This window comes from Pinus tabuliformis, chromosome 6 (genome assembly GCF_031772625.1).
Source record: "Pinus tabuliformis cultivar Carrire ecotype Pingquan chromosome 6, CPIR1, whole genome shotgun sequence".
Classification (NCBI taxonomy): domain Eukaryota; kingdom Viridiplantae; phylum Streptophyta; class Pinopsida; order Pinales; family Pinaceae; genus Pinus; species Pinus tabuliformis.
In genome coordinates this window covers 1,574,321,194-1,574,337,193 of record NC_142292.1, presented here as the reverse complement: position 1 = coordinate 1,574,337,193, position 16,000 = coordinate 1,574,321,194, and the positions used below count along the sequence as shown (strand labels likewise).

At 36.3% G+C, this 16,000-nt stretch overlaps 1 pseudogene; it reads left to right on the top strand.

The window, feature by feature from the left end:
- The first annotated feature begins 4,899 nt into the window (after positions 1 to 4,899).
- Positions 4,900 to 8,129, top strand: LOC149264803 (lysine histidine transporter 2-like; annotated as a pseudogene).
- Positions 8,130 to 16,000: the final 7,871 nt, after the last annotated feature.

Genomic DNA, 16,000 nt, shown 5'->3' with positions numbered 1-16,000 from the left:
TTTTACCAACCAAAATTTATTAAAATTTATTAATTTTAAGTGGAAAATACTAAAAAAAATTAAAAATTAAATAAATATCAAAATCGTTCAATAGTGAGTGAATTTAAAATCTAGGTATTTTTAGTGAGAATTTTTGGTGAGTTTCTCCTAACAAATTTCTCTAAAATAGCGCAGGAATTTATTGAAATCACAAGATTTATGGGTAATCCCTGCACAATCAAAGTGCCCTAAGAATTTTTCAAGGTGTTGAATCCGTATATAAAGTCAAAAATCTAGTTTAAATAACAAAAATCAAGATTTCATTTCAAAATTTTCAACCAAATTCCAGTACAAAAGAATTCTAAAAACCACACTAAAAACAACTCCATTTAAAATGAGTGGTAAAGGAACTTAATCCTTTGAAGATATCCACTCACGAGAGATTTGATGTCTGCGTCCTTGATTTCAAACATTATTGTGTTTATTACAAAGTTGTGAACGGATTTTATTTCAGGTTCAAAAACCCAATAGGATATATTGTAATGTTGTACTAAAGTTTTCACTTTGTAAAAGTGAGGTGAGGATTTAATTTATTTTAATAGTGGACTACAATGTAAACCCTAATGGGCGTCGGACATATTTTTGTAAATGGCTTTTTCTATTATAGGAAGGTTTTAACTATATATTATATCTACATACCCAAGTGGAAAATTTGCTAGTTCGAAGGTGCCATATCAAGCCAAATAATAGATAAATAAGGTGGTGGGGGTTATAATTCTTCGGGGTCCAGGCTACAACATGCTAAAATGGTAATAGAAATGGGCTTTCAAGCCACCGGTGGTTCCCCAATCCATTCAAAGGGTTCAAGTGGAAAAAAAACGCGCTCAAATGGTTATAGAATTGTTGAACCAGTTTACTAGATCTCGTCTCTGAAATGTGTATAATTGACGACGTCGTTGTACACGTCACCCTCAATCTTCGATCGATGGGTATCTGACTCCGCAGGGGGAGAATCGAACGCGACAAGAATGATGTGGAGCATTAAATGTTGGGGAGCCAGCGCTGACACGTGTCGAGCAAGTAGCCAACGAACATGGCATGGATATGGAAAATAGGTAATCTATGGATGAGGCAACCAGTTTGCGCACTCTGCCATTGGACTCGGACAGAGAAGGTTTCTGGATGCTTGGTGGTTCGGGAGGTGCGCTCTTAATTCTTGCGGGTCAGTGCTTTATTAAAATTTGCTGACGTATTGTCTCGGGCTAGGGAGCCCTAGTGCCACGGAGGTCAAACTGCAGCAAAATGTTTTTAGTACTCACTTATTATAAAGTTTCATTGTATTATACATTAATACATCAACGTGATTACTATGAGTAACATAATAAATATTTATTATTTTTAAGTTAAATAGTTTAGTTAGTGGAGTTGATATCAATTATTTAGGTGCATTAGAAAAGGTTGTAGTTTAACTAGAGGAATTGCAAGGAAAGTTATGGAAATTCTTGTCACATTTAGAGAAGGTTGTAGTTTAACTAGAGGAATTGCAAAGAAAGTTATGGAAATTCCTGTCACATTTAGAGAAAATCCGGCAAGAATTTTTGTAAATTCAAATTATAGTTGTTAAACTATTAGTCTCACTCTCACATTAAAACAATTCTAAGTCCAAATAATTAAATTAATTAAAATCATAAAAGTTAGGATTTAATCTTATCTTTCTAGATTGAGTTTGTTCCTCATGGTTAGGAGTCAGGTTAGGGTTAGTTCGTTGAGAGATTTTCTCCAACCAGTTAGGCTCGTAGATTAGTGTGTTGTTGAGATATTTCTCAACCAAGTTTGTTCAAGATAGATGCACTATCTTGAGACAACTTCCTCATGTATTTATATGTATCATACACATTATTTTAATAATAAAAATGAAATTCATGAGAATGAGAAACTACAGGAAAGTCTCTCATGCCTTTTCCGTCATGTCAAGTTTTTCTATATGTCTGATATTTATTTTATGAGTGTGTGCTATTATTTGTTTATTATTTTTCTTCATGTGGTATCAAAGCAACGTTGGGAGAATTGGTTAGCTTGTCAGTTTTTGATCGTGGAGATTGGAGAATGAACTACAGTCGAGATTTCTTAGAGAGGAAGACACATCAAGAAACTGTGAAGCGAGGGTTTGTGCAAGTTAACAACCCATTTGAATATCAAGCCCACACTTCTTTTTTATTTCCTGATAGCACTGAGCATTGCCTTAACTAGGCGACCATCAATGCCCTCGTAAAATAAATTTCATAGTGTTGTGAAGTGCGATAATCGCTCTAGTTAATTTCGTCGTGTGCACTAAGCATAATAAATATCAAGAATTAAATCTATTCGGACGTTTGAGTGCACAGAATGGGAGGTTGAGAATTCCTAAGTCGCAGACCAGATCTCACGTGGCCAGTATTCACAGTGGCTCACATCTAAACTGGAATTATTTGCTCCAACGCCAAACTCAGTGCGCAGAGAAGGACAATTCCAATTTGTGACTCAAGTGTTCTCCAATGTATTCATCACTTTGGATGGTTTTCATAGCGCAGCTGCATCAGAATCAATATTCAGTGAATCAACATGGTGTGAAGTGTGAATCCACTGCAGAATTGAAGTGCAAAAGTGAAGGGAATTATCTACTGGTGAGTCGCTGATCTCAACAAGAGTTGAACATGAGCTTAAGGGCTTGATAGTCGAACTGGAGTGAGCCTGATCACTAGTTAACGGAGAAGTCTTGCGAATATGGTGAACAGTGGTTGCAAACACTCATTGACGGCGGTTTGGCATTTGATGGTCTCTGCTGGAAGGCATCCTAACTACTGGTGTATATTTGCTCTCATTTTAAAGACCCTTTCATACTTCTAAAAGAAGTCAGGTTACTCTATATGCTCAAATGATGTGCTTCCTTACTAAAGACTGATGTTACTAAATTTTATGTGCAAGTGAGTTTACTTCAGGAGTAATATGAATCCATGCTCTCTTGTCATTTTCAAAGTTCTACACTTAGATAGTGAATATCAAGAAATCTAGTTTTTATTTCTTTATCATTGTGTGCCATATTTGAAGAAGAAAAATTCAAACATCGCAACCTATAGATTCGACGTGTGAATATTGTGTGCAACAATGTGTGAGATTGGAGCATCACACAGATTTGTGGCTTATAACGTTGGGGATTAAGACGTGCAACTGTTGAAGAGCCCTGCATTCGATCGCTGGAAAAAAAAAAGATTGGATCGTGGAATTTTGAATGCAGATAACTGTGGGCCAAGTCTTTGCGCAACAAAGTATTTGGGAGCTGGACTTGTGGAGGAAGTTGGCGTGAATTCTTCAGCAGTTCATGAAGTCGTGGACTGTTGGAGCATGTGGCTGTGTCAAACTTGTTGCATGGATCTGCATGAGAACCTATGCAGCGTGAAGACTTGTGTTGAAGACCCTAATACTTTGTGTTGAAGATTTATATTTATTTATTTTGCAGGTGTTGATCTTTATTTGGCAGGGAACTGCTATGGTGGAGTTTGGTTGCATAATTATCGTCGAGTGTGTGAGTGTGGTTGATGATTAACTATGGAAAAATCCACTTCACTCTGCCTGGTTGAGGCTTCATGAATAGCCAAATGTTTTGGACAGCTCATTGCCCATATGGTGTTCTGTCCTTATCATAAAAGCAAATACTTGCAATTCAAAAGTTTTATTTATATCATATTTAATTGGAGATGGTTGTAGGAGATACCAAATTAGTGTATGAGACATTTTTTTATGGGACAAGAGACTTATTAGGCCATTTGACTGCTAAGTCTATGAGACCCTTTGTTTATGGGACAAGGGACCCATTAGGTGATTTGATTACTATGTCTAAGAATGCATACATACTCTACCCCCTCTGATTTTGAACCTGTGACATTTTAGAAGGAAACACATGCTCTTAACCATTAGGCCCACTCAGGGTATAAAGATGTCACATCTGAATGCTAAGTCTACTAAGACATACATACTCTACCCCTCTGGTTTTGAACCTGTGACCTCTTAGAAGGAAACGTGTGCTCTTAACCATTACACCCACTCAAGTTGTAAAGACGTTACATCATATCATGACAAAACTATCGGTTGCTGAAACTTGGTATCTAAACCACTTTAAGACATATATATTCTATCTATCTGGTTTTAAACTTATTACCTTTTAAAATAAAACACATGATGTTAACTATTAAACCCACTCAAACTATAAAAATATCACAACATAACTTGACAAAATTACAAATTACTAAAACTTAATATCAAAAGCACCCCTACTAAATTGTTTCTATTTCTGTGATCCAGTCAAATTTACTCATGCTCTAATTAATAGAAAAGGAAACGGACGTATCTTTATGATATAAATTAAACGTCGTTCCCATCGTAAGTTTGTAATTTGAATTAAAATAGGCAGAGTTCTGAATCTATCTAAATTCTGATATTTTATAATGCAGATGACAGAAAAAAAAAAGAAATCGTCCTAAACGTTTAATAAAGTGCGCTTTTATATCACAAGAATTTAGCCCGTTTATTTAATTCAAATTTTTATGTAACACTAATTTAACCGTTGCAATTTCGTCTTCCATAGATAAGTTTATCATCTAAAATTCCGTGATAACTTCAAAACTCATCTACTTATTCGAACCATAGAACACTTTATTATTTTCTAAGCTTTAATTAGAGAACTTATCCTCTTCTCTCGGACAATGGAATTATTATTATTTTTTCTTTTTTCCTTGTAAGTGCTAACTGAAGTGCAGAAATCTGAAGCTTGTCTTCCATGCTTTTTATTTGTTAAGTTTTGAAGATGGTTGTAGTACTTCTCGCAGGAACATGCAAAAGGCACCAGAGGGACTAAAACAACTGGAAAATCTGACGAGGATTGGCTGCCAATTACATCACCTCGTCATGCCAAGTGGTGGTACTCAACATTCCACAATGTCACTGCCATGGTGGGGGCTGGAGTCCTCAGCTTGCCCTCTGCGATGGCAAGCTTAGGATGGTAAATTCATCAACTTTTACTATAGAGTTTTCTGGAAACGTACAGTGATGACACACTATATGCAACTCTTTCTCACACATTTAGTCATTGCCATGGACTGACTCTGTAGGTGGCAGCTTCCATTTATGTTTTCAGGAGAGCTATCAAAACGCTAGCATGTTTATTGTACTTTATGCTAGATTTTATGTTTTTGTGATAGATGTAGGCGGCAGCTTCCATTTATGTTTTCAGGAGAGCTATCAAAACGCTAGCATGTTTATTGTACTTTATGCTAGATTTTATGTTTTTGTGATGGATATATTTAGTCAAATTTTAATACACGTCATTCATCAGGATTGTCTCACTACATTTCTGAACAGTCTGCTTTAAAATGCTAGCATGTTTATCGTACTTTATGGTAGATTTTATATTTTTGTGATAGAAATATTTAGTCAAATTTGAATACACATCATTCATCAGGATTATCTCACTACATTTCTGAACAGTCTCGATGGTTTTTGCAGGGGCCCGGGTGTTGTAGTGCTTATCCTATCATGGGTAATTACCCTATATACACTTTGGCAGATGGTTGAAATGCATAAGATGATTCCAGGAAAACGTTTTGATCGGTATCATGAGTTGGGGCACGAAGCTTTTGGCGAAAAACTCGGTTTATGGATTGTTGTTCCACAGCAATTGATGGTTGAAGTTGGTGTTGATATAGTCTACATGGTTGCTGGGGGAAAATCATTGAAGAAGTTTCATGATATTGTTTGTCCAAGTTGTAATCAAACAAGGGCGTCATACTTCATCGCTATTTTTGGTTCAGTCCATTTTGTGCTAGCACAACTACCCAATTTCAATTCAATTACTGGAATTTCGCTGGCTGCCGCGGTCATGTCTCTAAGGTATGCTTTTGAGAGTCGTGGCTAGAAGTAAATGCTGCCTTTGTAATTTGAGTGTCTGGAAAATATTGGTTGCGTTTGCACACTGGTTTTCTGCTTTAATTGTTGGAAATAGTAAATTACTCCATGCCATACATAGAGAGATAAGCTGTGGTAAGTGGAGTTCAATATTACAGTGCATGGAGAGATAAGCTGATGTAAGTCTAGTCTAATATTAGAGTGAGTTTGTTAAATATGATTTAGTTGGAGAAAAGGAATATCAAGTTAGAGTTTGTCATGATTTTATATTTAGTAAGTGGGTTTCTTATATATTTTGCATTAGGTCATTGAAATGCATGTGCTTTCCTCCCCTGCCTTTCAATCATTAATTAAATGTATCAACTTTTTCCCAACACATTATTTTTATTTGGCTAAAGAGTTGAATTTCACGTAGCTAATGACATTTCTTCTCCTTTCTCTCGGCAACTATGCAAAATTAATATAAGAAAGTATGTGTTCTTTGTGGAGCCACACTGATTTTACTCCGATTGGACTGCTCAGCTACTCTACAATTGCTTGGGTAGCCTCTGCTCATAAAGGACGATCGCCAGATGTGGATTATGGTATTCCAAACACATCAACTAAGAATGTTGTCTTTAATGTGTTCAATGCCTTGGGAGACGTTGCCTTTGCTTATGCAGGACATAATGTAGTCTTAGAGATCCAAGCTACTATTCCTTTGAAACCAGGGATGCCATCCAAGATCCCTATGTGGCGAGGAGTTGTTTCTGCATATATTATAGTTGCTCTCTGTTTTTTTCCAGCTGCAATAGTGGGATATTGGACCTTCGGAAATTCCGTTGAGGACGATATTCTTCTTACACTTCGAACGCCCACATGGCTTATTGCAATGGCCAATATGATGGTGGCAGTCCATATGATTGGAGGCTATCAGGTATACTCTAATATTTTGCTGTTTATAGTAATTGGCTCACATTAATGGATTATAACATAGTACAAAAATGCATTTTTCTCGCAGTTCCAGAAATCTTTTTACTTGAATTAATGAATTTAAGTGGGTGCCAAGAACCATCTACGTCAATTTTTCATTTCGAGGCACAGCTTCGTAAATACCAATGTAACTTATTGAGGTTCTGAAATTGTTTAGTGTTTCTCGTAGATTTTTGCTATCCGAGTATTTGATATGATGGAAACAGTGCTGGTCAAGAAACTTCACTTTACTCCAGGACTTCCGCTTCGTTTGGTTTCTCGCTCAACCTACGTCGGTAAGTGGAATCGGTCTTACTGAAAAATAAGCAGAAACTTTGCATTCTCACAAACCATTTAAATTACTTTCTCTGAATGAAATATTGTTCTAACTCACTCTTTCTTAATGCCAGCTCTAACTTGCTTCGTTGCCATATCATTTCTTTCTTTGGGAGTCTGCTTGGGTTCTTTGGAGGATTTGCTTTTTCTCCAACAACTTACTTTGTAAGTACTCCATAAGAATGAAGACAAGACTTTCATCACGTTTAGTTTATTGACCTTGCTTGACTCATTCTTTACTCTGTAATAATGAAGATGCATTCTTGTCGCCAATCATATATATATATATTTTGATTAACGTGTCATATTCATTTCCCCATTGCAGCTTCCTTGCACCATGTGGCTCGCAATATACAAACCTTGCTTGAGTCATTCTTGACTCTGTAATAATGAAGATGCATTCTTGTGGCCAATCATATATATATATATATATATATATATATAATAATGAAGATGCATTCTTGTGGCCAATCATATATATATGATTATTTATTTTGATTAACGTGTTATATGCATTTCTCCATTGCAGCTTCCTTGCACCATGTGGCTCGCAATATACAAACCGAAAAGATTCAGCTGGTCGTGGATAACCAATTGGGTTAGTATTCTAGACTCTGAAGCTTGGTTTAAGGCAGTACTCTGTGCTGTGTTCGAATAAACTTTCCAATGGCATTAAAAGAGAAAGGGAGCAATATAAAAGATATACGAGAACACTCACGAAAAAGTCATTAAGAAAAGAAGAAAAGGGAATAAGAATTCACTTCTCTAAGAATGCGCAGAAACAATCCGAAGCATATACGTACTTCTAATATATTTACTTTTTATGCAGATATGCATCATATTGGGGGTTCTACTCGTGTGTGGCATCTATTGGCGGTTTATACAATATCATTATAACCGCAAAGACATACAAGTTCTACTCATAACTTTTTATGCATATATGCATCATATTGGGGGTTCTACTCATGTGTGAGGCATCTATTGGCGGTTTATACAATATCATTAAAACCGCAAAGACATACAAGTTCCACTCTTAAGTAGAAAGATGACACTGCTTTGTCACCTATTGGCGGTTTATACAATATCATTAAAACCTCAAAGACATACAAATTCGTAGAAAGATAACACTGCTTATAGCAATTAATGCGCAGTAGCAGAGAAAATATATCATGTGTTATTTTGGGACAGTTGTCCAACATTATCTTGTAAGATTATCAGTATTCGTCCACCCTTTGGTTTCTTTTTCTTGGCTCTCCTTGTAAGATTATCTGGATTAGCCCAACCTTGGCTGGGTCTTCTTGTCTTCTTGTGCTTTGTATTATCGTAGAATCAGATGAGCTATTGAACCTGAAGTTCTGCTCGCTTGAAAGAAGACTTCTTTACAAGATTAAATTTTAATATAACACAACTTGCTTAAAAGTACAAGCTGTTGGCAGAGCCGTGAGGCTGTTGCTTGCTGTGTGTTCGCTTGTGGAAGCGTGAGAGCCGTGAGGCGGAGTCGTGTTACTTGCTGTGTGTTCGCTTGTGGAAGCTCCTGGCGTGTGGACAAAAGGCTGAGGCGGAACTCCCTGCGTTGCTGCGTGTGGACAAAAGGTTGCTGCTTGCTGTGTATTCCAATTACCAGTTGCTGCTTGCTGTGTGTTCCAATTACCAATTACGTTTTGTTTTAAGTTGATTCTTTACAGAAACTGTTGTGCCGTGGTCATATTTTGTTTCAGTCGGCCCGGTTTTCTTGACGTCAGTGAGGCCTGCAGTAGCATTTCTCAGGCAGTGAGGCCTGCCATATTCTCATAATTTGCAGAGTTTTTTCTTTTCTAACCAGTTTTCAACTTTAAGAAGATTGCGGGTTTTTTGTTTGAATTTGGTCATTGGTGGAGAAATGGCTAATCCCCTTGCAGATTCCTATTTAAATGAGTCTTCAAAACTTGATGGAGAAAACTATGTAAATTGGAAATTTAAGATCATCACAGTAATGGAGGCATACAATCTCTGGTCGATTGTAAAAGGTGACGAGACCAAGCCTCAACCTCCTACTAACACTCAAGATTGGGAGAAGCGTGAAGTGAGAGCAAGAGTGTTGCTCCGTATGTCCGTGAAGGACAATATTATTCCTCACATTCGGGACTGTGAAACTTCGAAGGCGACATGGGACACTCTTAAAAGTTTGTATGAGACTTCTAATGCAAATCGTATTTTATTTTTAAAAACAAAGCTGCTATCTATCAAAATGGATGCCAATGAAAGCATTAGTAACTTTGTTTCCCGAATTAAAGACTTTAGTGATAAGCTTGGTGATATTGGTGAAAAGGTTTCTAGTACAGACTTGGTAACTGTTACTTTAAAGGGGTTAGTCCCCGACTATAAAGTCTTTATTTCAGCTCTCTCAGCTAGACCGACACCTCCTACATTTGAAGAATTGGCTGGAATTCTTCTTCAAGAAGAAGAGCGCATGAAAACATTTGAACTGGAGTCAAATGGTTCTGATTTGGCTTTGACTGCCAGAGGCCAAAAACCATTCCGAGGGAGATCATGGGACAGAAACAGAGGCCATTTTCAAGCAAAGCAGAAAGGTAAGGCACCTCCCGATTCTTATGTTAAAAGGAACATTGTATGTCATTATTGTGGAAAACCTGGACATGTGGCAAAAGATTGTTATAGGAGAAAGAATAATGAATCAAATCAAAGACATAACAGGCATAATGGAAACTACATAAACAGAGACACCTCAGTGAATGATGGATTTAAAAATCTTAAGTTATTTCTTTCTGATGCTGCATTGTCTGCTGAAACTGATGATGAGAATACTTGGTTTATAGATTCTGGTGCATCGGCACACATGACTTGTAATAAAGAATGGTTTGATAAATATTTTGAGAAATCTGATGGTACACACATTTACTTAGGAGATGATAGGTCACTTAAAGTTCAAGGCTATGGCATAGTAAATGTGTACTTACCTAATGGACAAATGAGACAGATTCATAATGTGATGTATGTACCTGCTCTTAAAAAGAATCTGCTATCTGTTTCCGCTATCACTGATAATCATTTAAAAGTCGAATTTGGTAAATTGGGGTGTATAGTGAAAGATGTTCAGGACCACTACAAGGTTGTTTCTACAGGTACCAGGGTTGGAGGATTGTACAGATTGGATGTGACAGTCAAGCGCCATGTTGCCTTGACATCTCAAGAGACATCGACAGCAGAATTATGGCATCACAGGTATGGGCACCTAAATTACAATGATTTATCGTTGTTACAAAGGAAATCAATGGTTGAAGGTCTTCCTGAGATGAAGTGTGAACATTTACCATGTGAAGCTTGTGCACTTGGTAAGCAGCATAGAGAAGAGTTTCCTGTTCATACTGAGAAATGGAAGTATGATATTCTTGAATTAATTCACACTGATGTATGCGGACCTATGCAAACTAGGTCTCTTGGTGGTGCTTTATACTTTGTTATTTTTATTGATGATAGATCTAGATATACCTGGGTCTATTTCGTTAGAAGGAAAAGTGACATATTTGAGTATTTTAAAGAATTTCGAAATATGGTTGAAAAACAAACAGGGAAGTGCATTAAAATACTCAGATCTGATCAAGGGGGTGAATATAAATCAAAGGCATTTAACACCTATTGTAAATCTAATGGAATTCAACAACAATTCACGGTGCCACATACCCCTCAGCAAAATGGTGTTGCTGAGCGATGGAATAGAACCTTGGTGGAATCTGCTCGTAGTATGCTGCAAGTTAAGAACATCTCTAATGGTTTCTGGGCAGAAGCCATTAACACTGCTGTTTATCTGAAGAATCGATGTCCCACTAAGAAATTAGTTTTTCAAACTCCTTTTGAGGTTCTTTATGGTTATAAACCTGATGTGAGTTATTTCAAAGTCTTTGGATGTACTGCTTTTGCTCATATTCCTGAAGCTAACAGAAGAAAACTTGATGCCAAGTCCATCAAGTGTATTTTCATTGGATATTGTACGGATCAGAAAGCCTATAAATTGTTTGATCCAAGTTCCCATAAACTATTTGCAAGTCGTGATGTATTGTTTCATGAGCAGACTGATAAAAGTAATACAAAGAATAATACATGGCATACTTCTAATGATGATGCACATATCAAGCTTGATACTATGATTAAACAGGAACAGGAACAGGTCCAGGTACAGGTACAGGATCAGGATGATAGCAGCAGTACGAGCACATCTAGCAGCAGTGAGTCATCACAAGGGGGTGATACACCTCAAAGCCAACGAATCATGGATAGAACACCCACACCAAGAAGGTCATCCCGACAGACTCGGCTTCCTGAAAGGTATAAAGACTATGCCTTAATGTCTAATATAATGAATGTTGAAGAACCAATTGATTATGAGCAGGCTAAACAACATGAACCATGGATTAATGCTATGAATGATGAGTATGCTTCTATTATGAAAAATCAAACATGGGAATTAGTGGAACTTCCTGCAAATAAAGTTCCAATTGGAAGCAAATGGTTGTATAAAACAAAATTTAAAGCAGATGGTACAATTGATAAATTTAAGGCTAGATTAGTAGCAAAAGGATATGCTCAACAGGAGGGCATTGATTATGAAGACACTTTTGCACCAGTAGCTAAGTTGAATACAATTAGATTACTGATTGCCTTAGCCACAAAACATAACTGGAATATACATCAAATGGATGTCAAATCCGCTTTTCTAAATGGTGATTTACAGGAAGAAGTTTATTTGGTTCAACCTGAAGGGTTTGTCAAACAGGGACAGGAGCATCTGGTTTGCAGGTTAAGAAAGGCCTTGTATGGTTTGAAACAGGCACCAAGATCATGGTATGTAAAGATTGATACCTTCTTTCTTCAGAATGGGTTTGTGAAAAGCAAAAATGATCCTAACTTGTATGTCAAGAAAGATGAAAAAGGACATGTTGCTTTAATATCTTTATATGTGGATGATCTCATTATAACAGGCAGTGCTCACAAGTTAATTGAAGAAATTAAAGTTCAGTTGTCATAGGTGTTTGAAATGAAAGATTTGGGTGAAATGCATTACTGTTTAGGCATTGAGGTATGGAGAGAAACTGGTAAAACATTGATTACTCAAAGCAAATATACAAAGGAGATTCTTAAAAAGTTCAATATGACAGATTGTAAAGCTATGTCAACTCCCTTAGAACAGAATGCAAAGTTGTACAAAGAAGATGGTTCGAAAGAGGCAGATGGAACATTATATCGTCAGTTAGTGGGAAGTTTGAACTATCTCACCACTACCAGACCAGACATTGCATACTCAGTCAGTATTCTTAGTCAGTTCATGGCTAAGCCTTCAGGAAATCACTGGAATGCTGCAAAGAAAGTTCTTCGATACTTAAAGGGAACAGTGAATCTTGGTATTATGTATACTGATGTATCTGATGTTGTACTGACAGGTTTTTCTGATTCAGATTGGGCAGGAAATCCAGATGACAGACGATCTACCTCTGGCTATGCATTCCATATTGGATCAGGAGTCGTATCTTGGAGCAGTAAGAAACAGCCAACTGTTTCTTTATCATCAACAGAATCAGAGTACAAAGCTTTAACCAATGCCACCTGTGAAGCTATTTGGTTGCGGAGAGTTCTTGCTGATCTTGAAGAAGCGCAAAGTGGTGCAACATGTATTAATTGTGATAATCAGAGTGCTATCAAATTAGCACATAATCCAGTTTACCATGCTAGAACAAAACATGTTGAGTTACAGTACCACTTTGTACGTGAGAAAATTGAGTCCAAAGAAATTGGGTTGATATTTTGTAACACCAAGGATAATGTGGCTGATATATTTACTAAGCCCCTTGGTAAAATCAAATTTGAAGTTTTTAGAAATCAGTTAGGTATTGTAGAAAATCCATTTCTCCATTAAGGGAGGATGTGAGAATAATGTAGAAACTGAATTAGTTATGAAGATGTAGTTGTGAGTAGTTAGGAATTGGTTACCAGAAACGGTTATGAGTTTCCTATATAAATGAAGATGTAATCAAGCAAATGATCAATAAAGTTTGTGAGTTTTATATTTTAAGTGGCCCAAATCTAACGTATCTCACAAAAAAATTGAAGTAAAATAGATTATATAACGGTTATGAGATCTTGGACGTAGTATGAATGTGAAGGATAGCGTATTTGCATTATGCAGATGTGAAAGCCAAGAGGACACTGTTACAGCGCCACTTTTTCTAAAGAGTGTTATAGCTGCCTCGCTTTTAGACTGTCTTTCTAAATGGTGTAATTAAGGGTAGATTGGTGTTTGAGGCTTGTTATGGGAAGTTTTAATCTATATCAAGGAAATTTTGACTTCTAAAATAGAAGTTACAACGAGAATAAAAATAAGAGTTAATATAAAAAGTGACGTGAATTTAAATGTGTAAAAATTGAGTTTTAAAATAGATGTTACACGGGAATAAAAATAAGATTTAAATAAAAAATGAGATGAATTTAAAAAGTGTAATTAATGGTATATTGGTGTTTGAAGATTGTTATTGGAAGTCTTAATCTATATCAAGGATATTTGAGGTCTAAAAAGGTCTAAAATACATGGTATATGGAGAATAAAAATATGAGTTAAAATAAAAAATGAGATGAATTAAAAAAAAAAATAATTAAAGAAAATTATTTATTTTTTAATTGTATTCTTTTAATTTCCTCATATATTTATTCAAATCTCAAGTGTATGGACCTCTTCCATGCATATTTTAATTATGATTTAATGAGAAACATACCAAAAGGAATTGAAAATATATGGAAGAAATTGTTTCATATATTTCTAATTTTATGAAGTAGGTGTACTCAAATGTAGAGTGGGTACTTGTTTGATGCAAAATTCTTACACTTACATTTGAGTAAAACCAATAAGGAGAGAAAGTTTTTCATCAACCCACCAAGTGGGATAATTATGAGATTTATTGGGGGTATGAATTTGGTGAGATTAAACAAATTTGAACGAGATTGAAATTTGGAGAGGAAGTAGGGAATGGATCCATTAAGACTTGTACGATCTTCATTGGATAGGTGACTTATTTATCATTCATTAGAGGAACATGTTTAAGCAAAGAACATGATGTTTCTTGGAGGATAAGGGAGTGATTAACCTTAGAGGCACATCAATTCCATTAGTAGAAAAAATAAAAGAAGAAAACATTTAAGCCATGATAAGGGAAAACATGTAGTCATAGTGTGAACCTCATTGTAGCTAACTTCAAACTCTAGTACAGCCATTAAAACCCTTTCCTTAACTAACAATATAATCAAAACTATGGACATAAATCATGAATTGTATACAATTTCCAGCCGGCGAACTTCCATAAATACACATATGTTCAGGGGATAAACAAAAAACCATATAATAGTGAGACAAAAAAGTAATATTGTGATGAGCATAAACATAAAGACAATGGTATCAAGTTGTAATAGGAACGAAGCTTGTGTTAGGTAATAAGTATTTATGGTAATCAGGGCTTGGCTCCAAATACTCTTAGCTAGTGTAACAAATTTGATGATAAAAAAGAAATGGTCTCTTTTGGGCTTTAGTTGCTTGTCAACTTAAAAGATTATGAGTGTCAAAATAATATTTTTTCGTTGCATTGTGTATGTTGGAGGTGTTGGAAAATCAAAATAATTATATTAGGGCTTGATTCTCCTTTCTTGTAATTTCTTGTGAGTGAGTTGACTTCTTTTACTTCTTTATTATCTTATTTTTCATCAAGAAATTACCATGTTATGTGTGTATGAAGGTCACAAAATAGGAGAAACAAGATATAGGCACATGCTAGGGAAAAACCCCCCTCGAGGGGAAAACCCAATCAAGATAATTTTTCCTTTCAATAGTATTCTTTGAGACTCTTTACCCTAGACCAAGACCGAACTTTCCCTCCACACCAAGTCATCCTCTCAGATCTTCGACCCCTTCTAGCAACTTATACTAGCTAACAACGTCCGACAACATGCAACTTTTGGCAATAGAGAAATCCTAGGAGACTTCAATATCCCAATCCATACCATGAAATGGAGAGAAAGAGGCACCAAAATCCTGATTTTCTTACTCTCTATAGACTTCCCTAAACTTGCACTTATTTCAACCTTTCAACGACATACTTCACATGCAACCACATATTCTGCCTCGACACTACTCAACGCAACGCGATCTTGCTTCCTACTCATCCATGAGATCATAGCATCCCCCAAACTAAAGCATCCTCTAGTAGTGATCCTTCCATTGGTCTCACTGCCACCCCAATCAAAGTCTGTGAAGCCAATTAGCTTGACTTCCTTACTATCATACTTTAGGCAGTGATGTATAGTGCCACAAAGATACTGCAATATATGTTTGGCAGCTATCGAGTGATCATGGCAAGGCTCCAACTGAAATTGACTATGAATGTTCACTACAAAACATATATCTGGCCTAGTATTTACCAGATGCGTCAAGGATCCCACGAACTGTTGATATGAGGTAGGATCCATGAGGCTAGAGTCAGATATCCTCAACTTATTAAGGTTGGTGATCATATAAGTAGTCGTCAACTTCGAATCCATCATCCAAACTTTCTGCAATAACTTGATGATGTACTTTCCTTGCCCCATATATACCTCCCTAGGTCTTTGCCATACTTCTAGACCTAGATGATAGTACATCAATCCTAGATCCCTCATTTCAAATTCAGCTGCCAACATCTTCTTTCATTCTTGAATCGTTTTCTCTACACCTGTGATGAATAGATCATCCAGATACAGTTGAATAATGAAGGGCTCAATATTC